Source organism: Nyctereutes procyonoides, unplaced genomic scaffold (genome assembly GCF_905146905.1).
Source record: "Nyctereutes procyonoides isolate TBG_1078 unplaced genomic scaffold, NYPRO_anot_genome, whole genome shotgun sequence".
Classification (NCBI taxonomy): Eukaryota; Metazoa; Chordata; class Mammalia; order Carnivora; family Canidae; genus Nyctereutes; species Nyctereutes procyonoides.
In genome coordinates, this window is record NW_026575122.1 from 18,448,464 (window position 1) to 18,466,748 (window position 18,285).

At 35.3% G+C, this 18,285-nt stretch overlaps 1 long non-coding RNA gene across 1 annotated transcript; it reads left to right on the plus strand.

The window, feature by feature from the left end:
- The first annotated feature begins 304 nt into the window (after positions 1-304).
- Positions 305-17,991, plus strand: LOC129516826 (uncharacterized). The gene is made up of 3 exons (XR_008665876.1): positions 305-397; positions 6,021-6,132; positions 17,814-17,991. It is a non-coding gene; the product is annotated as an uncharacterized LOC129516826 (long non-coding RNA).
- Positions 17,992-18,285: the final 294 nt, after the last annotated feature.

The following is an 18,285-nucleotide window of genomic DNA, read 5'->3' on the forward strand; positions in this document are numbered from 1 at the left end:
TTAATTGAGCAGTCTGTGAGGCAAATATCCTATTCTCTGGAGATATACTGGTAAACAAGACAGACAAGGACCTTGCTCTTAGGTTGTTTATATTAGATGGGAGACAGACAGAATTCAGCTAAACAAACAAATGAACAAGCTACTTCAGATAGTGAAGAAAAAAGAGCTGCAAAGAGAGAGAGATTGCCTCATTGTTGTATATGTGTGTGTGGGGTGGGGGGAGGGAGAATGGTGACCTGGGAAAGCAGGTCTGAGGGTGATGCATAAAGTGAGTCATGAGTGACAAGTAGAAGCAAACCATGTATCGAACCTGGGAGCGGAGTGTTCTGGGCAGAGGGAGCCACAAGGTGAAGACCCCAGTAGAACAAGCTCGTTTTCTTTGAGGAACAGAGAGAAGGTTGGTGTGGTTGGAGAAGAGAGGGATCATAAAATGGAGTGCTGGGAGGCAGGGTTCAAAGGAAGGCATGGCCTTATCACCTATCATGTCAGAGGCTAGGCTTTATTTTATGTTATACATATACACTGTCTATTTTATGTTTTGTCATTTTAGCATCAACACAAACAATTGTAGTATGAAAAATCTGCTGTGTTGGTAGTTTCTTCTAGTCCGTGAAAAAATAATCCATTTAATCAATTTTTCTCTTACTGAATTGATTTAAAAATTATTGATCAGGTAGGGAAAGCCTTTGGTTTTGACTGATGCTGAAGAACAAGAAAAAAAGGAAGTATATGTCTATTTTAAAACTTAATGCAACACCACAAAGAAACCATAAGGCTAGGAGGTGGCTCTTCTTTAGCTCCATTGAACTTTAGGCGTGCCCTTTAGCCAAGTCACATGAGCCAAATAAAACATGAGGCTTAGCACACCTTGCACAAGAATATTGGAGAATCTATAACTTCAACATGTGTGATTCATATTCTCATGATGGAATTGCCATTAAACTTTGAGGCAAGTGAAATATGGACGAGCCCAAGAAAGCTCGAGTATGGACATGTCCTAAGAAAGCATGTTCTCACTAGTCATAGAGAAGTTCAGAGGAGGAGCTGAGGTCAGCCTACTATATGCTAATCAGTTAACAGCATAAGCCCAGAGCTGATCAGGGGACAGGTTTTTGGGGATTAAAAAAAAAGTACCTTATTTTTTATAAAATCTTATTATAAAATCTCTCTGACTACAAAGGTTTAGAGAGCAAGGTGTGATGACTTTATTTGAGGGTGATGTGAAATTTTATCTTCATTTTCCTCAAAGTAGATTATATTCCTCTTTTTTCTTTCTTGTTGACAATTTATGAAAAATCTAGGGAGTTTGTAGGGTTTAGTAAAAGGATGTATCTCACACTTTGAGAGAGGCAAAAGTAATCTTTTCCTAATAACCTTTTACTTGTTCCATTTAACTTTCCAAACACTTGATCAACAAATTTTAAGTGACAAGCTCCGTAGCTAAATCCACCTTCAATACTATTATGAAGCATTGCTCTGTAATGTGTGGGGCAGAGAGCGTTCTGAATTACAGTCCAACATGGCACACTGATGACCATGTTCCACATGAGACATTTTGGTGGATTCCCTATGGGAAGATGGTGAGGAATGGTGGCTAATATACAGGCCTAGCTATCTGTGTGAGCTCAGACAAATTCCCCAGACTTGCTGAGGAGCCTCTATTTTGACATTGGCAAAATGGTAATAGTATCTATCCAAAAGGTTCTGTAAATTTAAACTGGGTTATGTGTGCATGATGCCTGTAAATAGAAACTACTTGAAAAAGGGCAGCTGTTACTGCTATTCCATATGAACATAAGTAGTTGCCGATATTACTGACGAAAAATCTTGAGTTCTTTGGTAGAGAAAAATAGCTTTTTTCTTTCTGACCTCCTTTTCTTTATTCCTCTTTTTTTAAAAAAAGATTTTATTTATTTATTCATGAGAGACTCAGAGAGATAGGCAGAGACATAGGCAGAAGGAGAAGCAGGCTCCCCTATGGGGAGCCTGAAGTGAGACTCGATCCCAGGACCCCAGAATCATGACCTGAGCCAAAGGCAGACCCTCAACCACTGAGCCATCCAGGCATCCCTCCTTTTCTCTTTCTAAGGTGAAATCTCTCTGCTTCTGTATTCATTAAAAAATAATTTCACATTTTAAACGGGGAGCTTCAGGCACATCTAACTTCTCACTGTGTGGGCTTTCCAATGCAGTGCAAATCAGTCAAGACATTGCTTAAAGATTGATCATATAATTGACTAGTACTGTTTTATTACTTCTAAATTTGGAATCTCAAAGGCAGATATGATAATTAATACACATGGTTTTCAGAAGAATCACATAAACAATTTATTTTTAAAAATTTTATCTCACAGATAAAAGTGATTCAGAAGGATCTGGAAATACTTTTCTCTCAAGGCCTGGGGCTAATTTTCTCAGTCAGACACGTGAGAATCTTTCCCTTTTCATTTTGCAAGATTACAGCAGCTCTATATGCTAAACTTGTCTGATAAATAACCAGGTGAATCTATGATCCTAGGAAAAATGAGTGAATATCTGCCAAACATAATCCAATTTACAACAATGATTAAAAAGCATATGATAGAAGACATATGTCCATGGGCCTTGCCCTAAGGATAAAGTACAAATGTCCAACAGATCAAGCCTACCCTTCCAGTCTCATATTTCCAGCCCTGCTTTTTGTATATGTTCTTATCTGAGGTGTCTAGGATGGTTGGGTGCTATCCTCCAAGTGTGCTATGAAAGTTTCCACCTCCTTCTTTTATGGACAATGGAAAGGAGGGAGTTCAAGTCACCAGATTCTTAGTTTGTAGCAAGAAGTAGTCTGGGCTAGGGTGGAATCCGAACCCAGGAGGTCAATATGGCCTGAGACAGCAATGAGGGATATTTTAGGGGGGATGGTTTCAATTTCAATAGAGTTTGGGATTTTGATGAAGTCCAGAGGGTTCATGCAAAGGATTCCAAAGTAAGGCCTAGCCCTTGCTCCAGATATAGTACCTGCCAACTGGTAGGCACTCAAAAGATGTCTGTTAAGAGATTTGAGTATTCTTCTATGACCACTGTAGAACTCCTCCACTGCTATCACCCCAGTCTGAGCCATTTATCACATGCAGTCAGAGTTTTGAGATAGTTGCCTGATTGTCTTCCAATTTTCATCTTTGCTTCTCCTGAGTCTGCTCTTGCACTCCCCTGCTCAAAACTTCTAATTATTTCCCTTCTCACTAGGAGGAAAGTCCTCACAGTGATTCCCAAGGCCCTACATGATCTGTCCCTCGTTTTCTCTCTTTCCGTACAGGTTGACTTCCCCTCCACCTCAGCCACACTGGCCTTCATATTGTGCCTTGACTGTGTCATTCCTCCAACACACCATTCATACTCTAGCACAAGCACTTCTCTCAACCTGCATGATAGTCCCAAGATTCACATGATTTATTCCTTTGCTTCTATCAGGGCTTCGCTAAAATGTCTCTCCCTAAGAGGCCTTCCTGAACATCTTATCTAAAATTGCACTTTTCCAGCACACTCCTCTCTTCTGCTGCTGTTGTTCTCCATAGTAGTTTGCACTCTTTGACAGATATTTTAGTTTTTATTTGCTTGTGGTCTGCTTCCTTCAGTAGAGTGTAAGTTAGCTTTATGAGGGTGACCATTCTTGCTGTTTTGTTTGCTTTAGCATTAAAAATAGTTCCTGTGCATTGTAGGTCCTCCATCGATTTGGTTAATCAATGAATGAAGCTTTCACCATCCTTCCTCATCAAAGTGGTTTCTTTCTCTTTTATTTTCCCATGGCACCTTCTCTATTTTGTTGTGTATATCATATTCTGGCAGTATAGACTCAATCTGTGTATTGCTTATCTCTCCTTCTAGGATGGGGGCCCAGTTCTGAATATTGCATGTGCTTAATACATTCTTTTATGAATTGAATCTATGCTCTTGGAAACATAATATTATCTCTTTACTTTTTTTTTTCTGCTGGCCTACTGTTGTCTCACATTAAAAATCAATCACTTCTTGGGGCACCTGCATGGCTCAGTTGGTTGAGCATCTGCCTTTGGCTCAGGTCATGATTCCAGTGTCCTGGGATCAAGTCCCACATCAGGCTTCCTGTTCAGCAGGGAGTCTGCTTCTCCCTCTTTCCACTCATGCTCTCTGTCTCTTACAAATAAATAAATAAAATCTTAAAAAAATATCAACCACTTCTTATATACTAGTTGTATTCTGTTTATGTGAAAGCCCATCTAAAGAGAGAGTTATTAACATTTACCCAACCTTCCATATTTTTAATGTCTTTTTAAAAATGGATGTCTAGTTGACACATGATGTTGCATTAGTTTCAGATATACAACATAGTAATTCAACAAATTTATATGTTATGCTGTGCTCACCACAAGTGTAGCTACCATATGTCACCACACAAAGCTACTACAAGACTATTGACTAGTCAGTCTTCCATATTTTTAAGTTAGTTATTTCTCTGGGCTTGGCTGATCATCTTGTTGAGAGGCATAAGATGCTTGATGTTGCCTGAAACAATCTCCACTTTCAGCAGTGATTTAAGTTTAATGAGGAAGTATGAGGCTCCAAAGTGTGTGTCATCACATTTAAAATTGACTTCACAATAAAGAAGAAACAAAAATGAGAAAGAGGATGGGGATGGGAAAGAAAATAGAAAGGAATACTCAAATTAGGCACTAGGTGCTACTCATTCAACAAATATTTACCTACTTCTGTGATAGGAACTGGAGAGTATTTCCAGGTTTTCCTCTTAGAGATAACTGCTGTTCACATTGTTCAGGTTGTACACTACACAAGGATGGGGTTGTAGTCCACATATAGACATCCTTCTATTGAACTTTTAAAATTGTTTTATCCTAATTGCTCACTCCAAAAAAGGATGATTCGCATATTTTATGACAATTTTCTGGATTGTAACAGCAAGGAATTTTGCTCTAGTAAAGCCAGCAGAGTATGACCAATTTCCAACAGATGGATGTACAGCGTCTTATTACACAGATAAAATATGTATAATTATACTTTAATTATAAATTTTAATTTAATTATACTTGTAAAAGAGTAATGAGCTTAATAATCAAAAAAATTTGAGGCGCCTGGGTGGCTCAGTTGGTTAAGTATCTATCTTTGGCTCAGGTCACAGTTCTGGGCCTGAGTTGGGCTCCCTGCTCAGCAAGGAGCCTGCTTCTCTCTCTCTCTCCCCCTCTGCCCCTCCCACCTCTCATTCTCTCTCTCTCAAATAAATAAATAAAATCCTTTAAGAAAACCCTTTTGATCCAGTAACCTGAACTTTAAACAAGGAGCTTCTTATTGAATATCTTGGTGAAAATCCTTAAAAAAAAATCCTCTATTAGTTTTAGTAGACTGGCTTAATTGGGTATCATATGCTATAGTTTAGCTATAGTTTAGCTACCATCTGCTATTTGTTTCCTGGACCAGAATTATACTGCTAAATTACAAATTAATCTACAAGTTCTTACATTATGACACAAATTACTATGTAATGATACAATTTCCATTAATAATCTACAAAGTATGTTTTGCATAGATACCAATTAGAGATTAGCAATTTGTTAATTATAATTGGCTTTTTTTGTTACTATGGAAGTTTTGTAACAAAAGTTAACCTCTTAAAATCTGGGGACAAGTTATATAATATTTTAAAATATTACAAATTTTGGGAAAAGGTGCTATTTCCTCTTGGGAGCTGAAAAGAAAATTTAAATAAATTATTAATATCAGAAAACAAATCATTGGGAAATTTTTGGAAAAGATCAAAAAGAAATTTTGGTTGGTTAAATAAATGTTCCAGAGAAATAGGTGGAATGATAGGATGAAAAATTAAAGGACTTCAGAAACATAATTTTTAGCAGAATGGAGCATAGATTTGTCAGTAATGGAGGAGGATGTTAATTCCACTTCAGTGTCAATTCTAAATGACGAATTTCAAGAACAACTTGGAGAGGAAAAAAAAACAAAAGAATTTATTAAACTGAATATTCTATTTGCAGATTCAGGTTCATGGTCATCTAACTTGAATATGAAATAAAAGGACATGCCTCTCTTGTTGAAAAGTATCCAATTCTTGCAAGAAAGTTTAACAGCCCCCCCAAAAAACTATAGGTAAGAATATTTTAGAAATGATTATACTCAGGTTCTTCCAAATATTGGAAATGGTTAGATTATATTATTCTCATAGATTTTTTTTCTCTATTACAAATACTTGGGGGGTAGGAAAAAAATCCACTAATGAAAGAAAATGTGCAATGACTGTCAGCTTTTATTACATATTCTTAGTAAACATGAAAAAAGTAAAATGCACATTAACAGTAATGTAAGTATTCAAAATTGAAATCTTGTAGAAAAATTTTATAACTCTTGGTGCTGAGATTACTCAGAAAGAGAAAAATATTAGCATTCTATGATTGTCCTGTTAATATGCATGGTTCAGTTTTTGGCAAGGCTAGATCTAGCATCAGAGAATTATTCAAAAACCTTAATGAAACAATGGTGACTTGCTGTATTTTTAAGAAACTACAGCAGAATTTTATAATACCTTGGAAGACATATGCACAGAATACATATGCAACATATCATTCTTCTTAGGGGATGGGATACAAAGCCAAATTATAAAATTATAGCAGAATTGTTTGGATAATAAATGTAAAACCCAACTTAATTATTTTAGATACAATTCCTGATATATGCCAAATAGAGTAAAGAGCAATTATTATTAGATTTGTGGATTATAGAGATGCATGTATTTCCATATGTGAGTTCTTGGGTTGGAAATTTTCCATGTAAGTTAAATAACTAAAGACTTATGTACATTTCTTGTAGAATACACACCTTAAAAAAACAATTTTAAAGACAAAAATAATTTGAGAATCTTCATAGACCCCTCTGGGATTACCCTCATGTCTTAAGGACAAATAACATAAGTATATATAGAAGACAACAGATTGTACAAAAGAATCTATAATTCTTTTATCTGTGCATTCTTTAAACTTTAACAATACAGTTAAAAAATATTTTTGACACTATTAAATTTTAATTATCGTTTAAGAACTAATGAACTACTTTTCAACTTCAGCCAAACATTGAATTGTATTTATAACACATTTACTGAATACAGAAAAATCTTAAAAGCCTTCATCAAATATGTGATGGAGATGTCAACTGGTAACATTATGTCGCTAAAAACTGTGTTAGAAAGCAGAGTGCGGTGCTCTTTCGGAAATTGCTGATGATGTAATAAGAAATACCTAAATACCTAAATATATCGATAGATATATTAATGGTATAGACTTACAAAGAATAATAACATGCAGCAAATATAGATCAGAATAATACAAAATAGTAATATATAGCAATAGCGTCATAATATGACCATTACTACTAATATGAAATAATGATACAATAGGACTATGATTTTAAAAATTTTTTCAGTATTAGCAAACTATCACAGAGCAGCACTGAATAATAATGTATAGAATTGCTGAATCAGTAACACACCTGAACCTAACATAACACTGTAGGATAATGATGCTAGAATTAAAATGTTTAAAAAATTAAGAAGTTTAAAAAAAAAGAAAAAAGATTATTACAGCCCTTTTAGAGTTCTAGGTCAGGGGTTTGCAAAAGGATTAGATCATAAATATTTTAGACTTTGTGGGCCATATGGTCTGTTCAATTAATCAACTCTACCATTGTAGTATAAAAGCAGCCATAGATCCCACATAAGCAAATGAGTTTGGCTGTGTTCCAATATAATTTTATTTATGGATGCTGAAATTTTGGTTTCATAAAATTTTCATGTGTGATGCAATACTATTCTTTTAACATGGTTCTAATCATTTAAAAATGCAAGAGCCATTCTTAGCTCATGGGCTGCCCAAAAACAGATGGTGGATCAGATTCAGCTTGTGAGCCATTGTTTGCTAACTTCTGTTCTAGATGACATATATACTTTGAAAAATTGTAGAAATGAATTACTACAAGTACATACAAATTTACAATTGAAATTGACTTATGAACATGGTAAAGATGAACAGATGGGACATCATCGTGTAGCCTTAATTTACCCCAAAGACTTACCTGGTTCTCAGTTTATATTTAAATCCACCAGGGGCAGTGCAGAATTTATTCTCCAATCAAAAACTTATTAAACATGGTTTTAGGCCTTATGGTATTGCGAAAAATTAGTCTAACCAAGTGGCCATTTTTATGGAATGAAACATAGTTACAAATAAAGATTAAAATTGCTGTAATAAATTTATTTGCCAATAAAGCATGTTGTGTAATTATTTTAAACAAAGTACTAAATTGAAATTAGTTGGCATTCTTAATTTTTACATTTACAATTTTGAATTTTTTATTGTTTTACATTCAGTAATTTGATTTGTGAATTTAATGAAGAATGACTTCGCCTTTGTTGTAGTTACTATAAGAAATATATACTATACTGACTTAAATCTTTTACATGAAGAAGAGATGTCTTTTTCTAGTTTGTATGGAGGCTCTGTGTGGACTGAAGGTGATAGACCTTGTTGATAGGGGTGAAGAACTGCACCCATGACAGTCCTAAGGGAGAGAGATTACAAAGATGAACGAGACTTGGCTTCTGCCTCTCAGGAGCTTCTGAACTAGTCTGGAGCTGGATGTTTTGCAGTTCTAATATTTATTTATTTATTATTTATTTATTTTTAGTTCTAATATTTATTTAAAAGCAATACTCTGGTTACTGGTCGCCCTCCACCCCCATTGTTTTGTGGCAGTGGCTTAATGCCTGGGATTTTACTTTAAAATAGACAGCAGTATAAAAGAGGATGAAAAATGTAAGTCACTCAGTCTCAGAGTATGCTGTAATGTGTAAATGCTGCACTGTAAGTTTTTAATTGTTTATTCTACCTCCTATCATTAGCAGCATGAGGGTAAAGAGAAGCTTCACCGACCCTATTTGGATTAGCCTTATATTTTAAGGACAAAGATTAGTCAAGTTCACAACTTGTTATTTTTGACAGAACCTTTCAGCTCTATGATCAGCAAAAATGTAAACTGAAGATGTCTTTAAGTACAAAAAGAAATTCCTCAAAGCCAAAGCTCATTGGCTTTTAGACAAAAATATAAAATCCTCTAGAATTGTATCGTTGAACAAAACTTTTTTAAAAAAGTAAACTTTGAAACTCACGTAGACTGTTTGAAGATAAAAGAAGGGTTGTTTATGAGCCAGTGATGAAAGTGCGTAAAGGGCCACAGGTATTTCGCAATAGACTTCTGGAGATCTCATTAGAATTTGAAAGCACTGTGAAGAAAAGAAGTTCTTTAATGTAAAAGGTTGGCTGAGCTTTAGTGAGGTGAGTCACTTCTGGAAGCAAGGATCTGAGAGAAGTTCTTGCCCTGGTGGTGGTGTGTAGACTGACAGGAGTCAGTACTGTATGTCAATCTAGTTATGGGTTCTTATTATAAACCTTTGAAAGCATGAGTATATAAAAGGCAGAGACCCAATGCAACCATCCCTTTTAAATCTTTTACATGACCTCTGTATTTTTCTGTATATTTGAAAGATTTTTTTTTCTGTTTCGGAATTTGAATGATAAATAACTCAATGATAGAATATCTAGTCTGACAATTGGTCCGTAGGTATCTTAGCTCTATGTCAGTAAATTCATTTTCATATAATATGATGGACTTGCTAACTCTTACAGGAGTAAAGACCAATGTGTACTAAGCAAAGTAGATGTTATTTGGCTTTTCTTCCCATAGAAATGCCATAAACTATTCTTAAAATATGTTCTTCTATAAAACTCCACATAATTGCAAAAGGAAATGCTGAAATAAAGCTAAAGGATGGAATAAAATAGAAAATGAATAAACATTTAACATCAAAATAGTAAATTGAGTATACTACTGATAGGATTTATTTAAAAACTGGTTCTAAATGATAAGAAAAGAGAAAATATTAGTTGAGATTAGGAATATAAAAGATCATTTTAAGATGTACTTTAAATCATTTCTTCATTACCATTCCCCAGTTTATTAATTAATTTGGTATCAAGTTAAGTGATTAATTATAAATTTGATAACAAAACAAATAAGCACAAGAAATAAGGAACACAAACTAGAGAAAAAGAAAATTGACAACTGTTCCTGAATATTGTAAAACTGTCAATTCCAAGTTTTCAAAATTTCCAAATATATGTTCTTTGGAAAATACACTTTTCTAAAATGTTACCTGATTTTTTTTAAATAAAACGTATAGTTTTGAAAATAAAATATAGTTTTAAATTTAAACCTATGAACAGTATCAAATTATAAAAGAAAAAGGAAACTTACAGGTAAATATTAAGGATAAAATGAAACTGCAGAAAAGTTAGCAAGCAAAATATAGTCATATAGAAGATGAATAATATCCTCTATTTGAATGGAGGTACTGCAATAAACTGAGGCTCCTGTGTGACAAAGATAATGGCTATCGATTAACAAGAGAGAAAACAAAAGTCCACAATTGGAGTTTAGTTGAACTGAGGAAGGTTTTCGATAAAATTTGCCATCTTTTCTTGATTAAGTTACTATGCACACAAAATAGTTTTTAATAGTATGTTTTTCAAATGGAGAAATATTACATTCACTTCAGAAATACTGAAGCTGTTTCCTTGAACCAGGAGCAAGATGAGGATCTGTCCTGCCACCATTGCTATTTAGCATAACATTCATTTCATCCATTTCCAATTTAACTTTTTGAAAACGGAATCATACATAAAAATAAGGAGAAAAATATTTTAGAAATAACTTTCTTATAAAAATACACATATAAATTAGAAAGTCATAGAAATTATGGAATTAACCAACACTATTCAAAGTAACAAATAAATTTAGCAAATTTTCAGATTGGAAGGGAGCTCTGGAAGCATTGCACATTAATTACTATTTAGCTATTACTTAATTTTATATATAAAGATAAAAATATTAAGTATGTGGGTATTAATCTTGGCACCTCGAGATTTATAAGATTATAAGCCCCAACGAGAAAAACAGAGTCTGAACTGAAGGTTTAAAGGCTAGTTTGCATAGGTGGCCTATACTCCTGGCTCCTGAAACCCACTCATATATGGTTTCAGAGCTTCTCTTCTTTTTTTTATATTCCCATATATTTCTTTCTAGTCATACAATCATATAATAGCACAAGTATTGAGGTATTGACCATTTTTTATTTCATATACTTATTCTAGTATATAGTTTTATACAGTTCTATGTTCACGTATCTATATGCTTACTTATTGCTGTATATTTTTTCATTTGAGTTTGGTTGGCACACAATGTTACATTAATTTCAGGTGTATAACTTAGTGATTTGACAAGTTTATAACTATGCTATGTTCACCATAAGTGTAGCTACCATCTATCCCATTAAATTGCTATTACAATAAATTGCTATTACAATGTTGTTGATCGTATTCCTTATGCTATTCCTTTTATTCCCATGGCTTATTCATTCCATAACTGGAAGCCTGTGTCTCCCAAGTCCCCTTCACGCGTTGTGTCCAGCCTCCTACCCCCTTCCCCTTCTAACAACCATCAGTTTGTTCTCTGTATTTATACAGACATTCTCTCCTTTTGAGTTTCCAGCAATTTCAGTTTTTAATTCTGGGCTTCCTATTACAAATTAAAATTTGTAGATCTTAAAAAAAAATTTGTAGATCTTATCTAACTAGAAATTCTTGGTAATTACAAGCAACATTCTTATCTTTCTTTATTCCTTTCTCTGAAGAAAAATAGTAAGGATCTGGCTTTAAATCAGCTCTGCTGCCTTTTTTGTAGCTTAGTCTACTTAAAGGTAGTAACTTCTTTCATAAAGAAAAACAAAAAAAAAATGGCAAAGATACCAAAATTTCTATGGTTAGTATATAGAAGCTGTTCATATTGGTTAAAGTTTATGTGGAATAATTTATAGGCAAAGTTATAAAAATGTTTTAAAAGGAGATAACTATTCCTGATTTACAACATATGATTTTTTCTTGCTACATATGATTTTAAAACCCAATTTACAAGTGACAGGTATTAGAACCTCATGTCAGTTTCAGCTCCTGCATGTAAAGAGCTTGGAGGTTGTCATTATACTATAAGAAAAAGTTGAACAAATTGAAAATCAGTGACTGCTTGACTCATGATGGAATTGAGGTCACAGGGCAAACCACCATGTCCAAATCTGAGAGACAGAGGAATTCAAAGTCCCAGCTAAGATCTGCCCACCTAGACAGAGGCCACTAGAGGCATGAACTTAAATAGTAATTCTGATGAATTGCTGGAGGCTGAGTGTGCAGTAGTCTGAGAGTGAAGCCACAAGGAATTTACCTTTGGAATGCTACCAGATGTTTATACTGAGCAACCAAGAAAATCTCCCTGTGCCCCTGGTAGGGAAGGGTAACAGTAAGCGTGAAATGCCTGTACCCCAGAAGAAAAGATTCACATAGTGCTGTATCTCACATGGGGCAAGGGCATTTCTCCTACTCTACTCCTGTGTAGCCTCCTTTCTCCCCTCCTTTATGCTGATATAAATAAATAATTGAATTAATACATAAATGGAAGAGAAGAGACAAATCTCCCATGCTGAAGAATATCAAATAACCTACCTAGACACTGTGCCCTCAGAGAGGTGGAGTATAATTCCTAACTCCTTAAGTGTGGGTTGTGTATAGTGATTTCCTCTCCAAAAGGACAGTGTGGAAAAGGGGAGAAAAGATAACTTTACTATGGAAGAAATCTGACAAATACTGCTCCATCCAGGTGATTAGTTAAGGTCAACATCAATAGTGATGAGCCATGATGATAGTAGGTACTCCTGATATGATGGAACGAAAAATGGCACTTTACCTCTGTGATTTTCATCCTGAAAACCTAAAACACCAGTCTAATCATGAGAAAAAACACCAGACAAATCCCAATTGAGGGATATATTAGTCAGCTTGCACTGCCGTAACAAGATACCATAGACTGGGAGGCTAAAACAACAGAAATTTAGTTTCTCACAGTGCTAGAGGCTAGAAGTCTGGGATCAGGGTGCCAGCATGGTCAAGTCCTGGGCAGGCTCTCTTCCTGGTTTGCAGATGATGCCTCCTTTTTGTGTCTTCACATAGCAGAGAGAGAGAGAGAGCTTTGGTGTCTTCCTATTCCTATCGGAGTGCCAGCCCAAACATTAGAACTCCATCCTTATATCCTCAGTTCCTCACACACCCTTGCTCCAAATACAGTCATATTGAGGGTTAGGATTTCAACATATGAATTGTGGGTAGGCATAATTCAGTTCTTGGAAAGGGATACTCTATAATGTATGTGATCACTACTCCTCAAAAGTATTGAAGTTATCAAAGAAAAAAAAATAAGTCTGGGAAACTATTACAGTCAAAGAGGAGCCTAAGGAGACATGATGACAGAATGTAATCTGGTACTCTGGATGGCATCCTGGAATAGAAGAAAGGACATTAGGGAAAATTTTGAGAAATCTAAAATAAGTATGGATTTTAGTTAATAATAATAGATCGATACTGGTTCCTTAATTATGACAAATGCAACCTACTAATGTAATACTTTAGTAATAGGAAATACTAGATAGGGGCATATGGCAATTTCATACTATCTGTAATTTTCTGTGCATCTAAATCTGTTCTAATAAATAAGGCATATTATAAAGAAGCTATGTATTTTGACTAAAAAGAGAAAACATAATTACATTGAAATTTCAGAAGAACTCATAAACTATTTTAAGAGAATGAAAGGTGAAAGATCAGAAACACTGGAACACAGAGATTGGCATCACACTAATCACTAAATATAGCAGGGACAACTGGGAAATGGTATAGAAAAGAACTGAATGGGGGCACCTGGGTGGCTCAGTGGTTGAGCATCTGCCTTCGGCTCAGGTCATGATCCCAGGGTCCTGGGATCGAGTCCCACATCGGGTTCCTCACAGGGAGCCTGCTTCTCCCTCTACCTGCATCTCTGCCTCTCTCTCTGTATCTCTCATGAATAAATAAATAAAATCTTGAAAAAAAAGAACTGGATGACTGATAAATGTACCTCATATTGCAATAAAAAATTCCAGATTCATCAAAAAGGAAAGCACTGAAAGACTTAAAAAAAGACACTACACACTTATTCTAACTTTGTGTTTTTTACCTGACCTTGATATTTTACATCCATTTAGATTTTCCCTTTTTCTAATTTCATAATTCTAATTCTATTTTGACCTTATTATACAATGCACATTCCTTTGTAAATTTTTTCTACCACCTTTTGGTACAAGACAAGAAATTTATAATTAGAAAATAAATTCCTAACCACTGAAGAAACCCAAGGATTTTATTATGGATAAAATGGAAAGTTCTGATGTGGCCCTCCCATTTTTTTTCTGACTTATTCCAAGCTGTTTATTTGGACAAACCATACAATAGCCTATACAGAGGTAAGAACTAGTGACAGCACAATTCATTTCAGGCTAGCCCAAACTGCTTCCAATTTGATCGACCTCTGAACCCTCAACAACAGGACGACAAAATGATAGATAAAATTTGCAGCAAAATCTGTATGCTATGTATGAGGAAAAAACCAAGTAATTTAAAATAATATAGCAGTTATAAACATGCTGCACAAATTTATATGTGTGTCATACTAATACTAAAAGCCAATTCAAAATGGAGATGAGAAGATAGTATGTAGACTCACAAGAAAATAAAAAATAAGGGGAAAAATAAATCAGCCTGTGACAAAAATTGAGGGTATGGATTCTAAAACAGTGTTTGGGTTCCATTTTATACTTATTTAAATACCATTAATCAATAATTATAGCAAAACACAATGGCAGTTGGTGGGCTTGAGAAAGGCACAATTATGAAGAGCTACTAGCATTGTCAATTGCTTTCATCCTTTTGAGAGTAGCCTGGAAAAGTTGAAGGGGAAAAAAAGAAAAGGCTTTAACATTGTTTCTCCTTCTTGATGTGGTGATTCCACTTCTGGGACTCTCCATTACACTGATGCTCAGAATAGGCTCTAAGGAGTCCTAGAGGAAAAGAGTGTGGGTAAGGTTAATTTGGTGGGTAAAGTTAGGGTTTAGAGTTTTCCTTTGCATTGCTGTGTGTGTGTGTGTGTGTGTGTGTGTTAAATTAGACTCTCAATTAAATTTAGGTAAAAAGTTCACAAAAAGCTAAAATTTAGTTGAAGCTAGTGCTGTATGGATGTTTTCCTAAAGAGAAAAATGTAAATTATATGAAGATCTTAAAAATAGTTCAGTTTAAAAATAGGAGAAAATAAGGCAACTCCAAAAGCCAGAAAAGGGGGTGGTGGTAAACAGCAATAGTATTGCAAAGGAGCACCATAAAACTAGTCTATGACACAAAAATGCAAGTATGAGGTTTACTTAGGTACAAAAGAATATTAGATAAAGTGAAGAAAAAGTAGAATACAAAAAAGAGAATGAACACATGATACAATGACATAAAAATGTACTTATGTCTGTACACTGACAAAAATTGGAAGATAATTTAGAGAAATACAAACATAACTTAATGTTTTTTATCCCCTTTTTCTATAAAAATGATTTTTTTTTAAAATTTTTTTAAATTTTATTTATTCATGATAGGCACACAGTGAGAGAGAGAGAGAGAGAGAGAGAGAGAGGCAGAGACACAGGCAGAGGGAGAAGCAGGCTCCATGCACCGGGAGCCCGACGTGGGACTCGATCCCAGGTCTCTGGGATCATGCCCTAGGCCAAAGGCAGGCGCCAAACTGCTGCGCCACCTAGGGATCCCTATAAAAATGATTAAGGGCAATTTATTTACATATTCTGTAAAAATATTCTTTACATATACAGGAGAATATGGATTCTTTGGACCACTTTCTTAGATCAGTGATCCAATTAAAACTCAGTTTATTTATCTATTTTTAAAAAGATTTTATTTATTTATTTGAAATAGTGAGAGCGAATGTGAAAGAGAGAGAGCACGAGCAGGGAGGGAGAGGCAGAGGGAGAGGGAGAGGCAGGCTCTCCACTGAGTGAGGCTCCATCTCAGGACTTTGGGATCATGACCTGACCTGAAGGCAGACACTTAACTGACTGAGTCACCTAGGTACCCCAAAACTATCAATTTATTTATGAACAAGGACACTATACCTGTTTTCACAAATTTGTATAAAATTACTTAAAACCTCTGACTGCGTTGACTGAATTAGGTGGCATTGTAAACTAGGTTCTCCGGACATTTCCAAGCATATGTTTGTGTACTCAGATATATAAACTACAAGACGATGAATCTTTTCCATGTGGCAGTGTTTTAGCATTTCAAAGTCAACATCCAAAGAAATACACAGATGTATATGCAGCTGGAGAACAGTCTTTTTTTCCCCTACTCATTCTGGTAATGACATTTTAATTCTCAGTTTTTGTCCGGATTGAGTTATGGATTCTAGCATGGTTTTGATGAACCATGATGTTAAGGTCTCCAGAAGGGTCTACATGGTGAGAAATTAATCTGACATTTGAAAATGATGAAACACAGTGGGGGGAAAAACTCTGAAGATAAAATGATGAAAGTTCTGGTAAGAAGATAACAGAATAATGGTGGTAGGGGGTAAGGTATAGTCTGAAGACTTCATTTGCCGATCCAGGACAGTACCCTGCTGGAGAGGAAAGAATCAGGTCAGAGCTGCTGGCAGAGACTGCAAACTCTTCATGGAGAGTAGAGAAATGTTCATTCATTCACTTACTTTCTAGCTCTATGATGGCTAATTAACTTCTCTGTGCCTTGGTTTCCTCATTTGTAAATGGATAAAATGATTGCACCTGTATCACAGAATTGTGAGGACTAAATGGGATTGCACATGGCAGTTAGAACAGAGTCTGTTCTAACAAATGTTAGCTGTTGTTATTATTGGCAGAAATGGGGATCGTGGGACTTTGCTAAAGACTAGAAAATTCCATCATAAAGCTGAGAGCTCTCCAGATAATCTGGGTTACAGAAAATCTTACAGCCTGCTGAGTGGGTGCTACATTTCTACTTATTAGGGCATGTGCGAGATTTGTGGAACACAACAAAAGTGCTTAGCCAAATTGCTGAAGTCATGTTCACTGAGATGCAAAAGCTGGCTACAGGCTTATATAGCATCTAAACTTTTCTTTGATATGGTTTATGAGGGTGCTTGTTTGGTTTTGGTTTGGACCCCTGTGACTTGAAATAAAAATTAACCCAAAGCACAAGGATGGTCATTAGATCTGCTGATGGTGCTGTTGTCCTAAAACTGGAAAGGAGGGATGCAGGAGATGAGGTAAAGAGAATTGCTATCACTTCTTCCTTGACTTTGGATAGAAAGCAAAACAACATACAGAAATAAGCATCCGAAGATAAATCCTAAATGAAAATTAAAATAGAAAATACATTTTTTTGGCTGGCAGTTTAAATTTTACCTTGAAATTTCTGCCCACATACTATTCTTGGACAGTGAATTTGACAGTTGAGAAAGTCACAGCCAGCTCAGTGGTCGATGCCTCGGTTGAATGCAGTAAAGCAATTGTGTGATAACTGGATTGTCACTAGCATTTATTTCTTCTTGTGGTGCTCTTTATCCAAAGTCCTTTATCTGGCAGTGTTGAGACTCTCCTTAATATGATTTTCCTCACCTTTTTTTCTCAGAATTTCCAGCATTCTTCTTCCCATGCCCTATGCTCCAGCGACTCTTCAGAAATTATTTTTCCTCTTATATGTACTGAAATATTCTACCTATGTGCTTAAAATTGTTTTTTTTTTCATTGCCAGGAATACCCAGCCTTCTGCCTCATGTTGCGACATCCAGATATAAACAGTCCCACAGATGTCACTTCCTGCCTGGAGCCTTTCACATACCACCTCCTGATCCTCCCCCAGCTGAAAGGAATAGCTGCTCTCCTCAGAACTCCCTTGAGTGATTAAACCCAACTAGTTCTATGGGCATTGACCTCTTTCTTATGTGTCTTGAAATCTTTATGCTTGTGTACTCTCCCTCACTATTAATCTATCTGAGATTAAGATTCATACCTAATTTAATAATATTCCATGAATAAGTCTTCACCTAAATAGCACCTAAATTATACTTACTGTATTAGGGTGTAAAGTAAGAGAAATGAACATCGTATCATGTGTATAAATGCTCAGGCTCCTTTAAATCCCAGACACCTTTATGGTATACAAATGTCAAGAGCTACATAATAACACAGACTTTATGATGAAGAGGAAATGCATCCCTTATAGA